Genomic DNA, 2,211 nt, shown 5'->3' on the forward strand with positions numbered 1-2,211 from the left:
GGCAAATTGTGTATTTTTTATTTTTAAAAAAAATTAGTTGTATTTCATTTTTTTATATTAAAAATAGGTATGTTTATTAAAAAAATGTATGATTGCATGGTGGTATGAAATAAATTATAAACTTTAATAGTAAATAATATGTATGTTTTTTTGTAAGATATGTTTAATTTTTTTTCAAAAATAGTGATTAGGGTTAGTAGCTAGGTTTTAGTTTATTACAAATTGTAGATATGTATAGGTTAGTGTTTAGTGGCTAGGGGTTAGTTTAGTGCCTAGGGTTGACCTTAGGGTTTAGTTTAGAGCTTATATATGGTGGTATGTTATTGGTAGTTTATCAAATTGTAGAATTGTGATGGTTAGGGTTAGTGGCTAGGGTTTAGTTTATGGCTTTGGGTTTAGGTTAGGGTTTGGTGTTACAAATTGTAGATATGTAGTGGTTATGGTTAGTGGCTAGGGTGTAGTTGAGGGCTTAGGGTTTAGTGTAGGGTTTAGCATTACAAATTGTTGATATGTAGTGGTTGTTTTTAGTGGCTAGGGTTTATGTTAGGGTTTAGTGTTACAAAGTGTATATATGTAGTGGTTATGGTTAGTGGCTAGGGTTTAGTTTAGGGCTTAGTGTTTAGTTTAGGGTTTAGTGTTACAAATTGTAGATATGTAGTGGTTATGGTTAGTGGCTAGGGTTTAGTTTAGGGCTTATGATTTAGGTTATGGTTTAGTGTAGGGTTTAGTGTTACAAGTTGTAGATATGTATTGGTTAGTGTGAGTGGCTAGGATTTAGTTTAGGGTTTATGGCTTAGTGGTACGAAGTGTAGATATGTAATGGTTAGTGTTAGTGGCTAGGAGTTAGTTTATGGCTTAGGGTTCAGTTTATGGCTTAGGGTTTAGGGTTGAACGATATGGACTACAAAAAAAATTATAGCAAACTTTAGGGAACAACTAATTTAACTTATTAATACTTCAAATAAATACAAATTTTACACCTAAATAATTTCATTTTTTACTTATACTATATTTAATATGTAATAAATAAATAATTCATAATTTCCAAAAAAAAATTCACTATAAGGACTACAAAAAAAACTATCAAAAACTATACCAAACAACTAATTTAACATATTAATACTTCAAATAAATACAAATTTTGCACCTAAATAATTTAATTTTTTACTTACATTATATATAATTTCTAATAAATAAATAATTCAAAATAAAAAAAAACACTACAGGTACTAAAAAATAAACAATCAAAAACTATAACATATTAATAATTAAACTAAATATAAATTTTTGGCAATTTAAAAATAAATATAAAATAAATTCAAACCTTTATGGATGAAGTACATCCGTAAGCTTTATACGGATATAGTTCATCCGTATGCTTTTATACGGAGTACTTCATCTGTATAAAACATACGAATGAATTACATTCGTAGGTATAAATTTAAACTTATGGATGTAATTCATCCGTAGAACTCATGCGAATGAACTACGTCCGTATGTACAAAATAACATATCTACTACAACACCAATTACCCAACAAAGCCAAAAAATGTGTACCTCCGTTGAAAAAACACAACACCGGTAATACTTTCACCTTCATGGAACTGCTACCTCTCTCAACAATTGCAAAACGACCACCAACCACAGAAATCGTACCACAATCACAAAACCAAGCCTTTAACACAAATAAAACAGCACTACCAGTCCCATTTTAAAGAAAATCAGGCAGAGGCAATTATACCATTTTAAAAATGTGTTGGGTGCACTAGTAATAATTCTGGGTGCACCTAGCAACACCCTTAAAGCACTATGGTCTGTATGAACAAAAAAAAAAGTCACAATGCTTCTTTTATATAGGTGTTAGGCCCAACCAATTCTAAGGCCTCACTAGGAACATATGAAGTTCCAAATTTACGGTGACTATTTTTTTTATGATATGATATATAGTTGTGAATTTATTTATTTTACATAATATAGTAGGGAGACTATGGAATTTATTTAAGCAACAATCGAGGTCTTTGATGCCAATTAAAACCTGTTAGAGAAACTGTTGGTGCATCCAAAAAGCCATCGATCTGCATAATTACACGAAGTATCGTTTTTGTGTTTCCTGCTATGATACTATTTTGTCCTCTATGAAATTATAAGAAATAATGTTCAAACTCAACTGAGGCAATCTACTGCTAAGTTAATCTTGAAGGGAAAACAAAG

Source organism: Glycine max, chromosome 10, assembly GCF_000004515.6.
Source record: "Glycine max cultivar Williams 82 chromosome 10, Glycine_max_v4.0, whole genome shotgun sequence".
Lineage (NCBI taxonomy): Eukaryota > Viridiplantae > Streptophyta > Magnoliopsida > Fabales > Fabaceae > Glycine > Glycine max.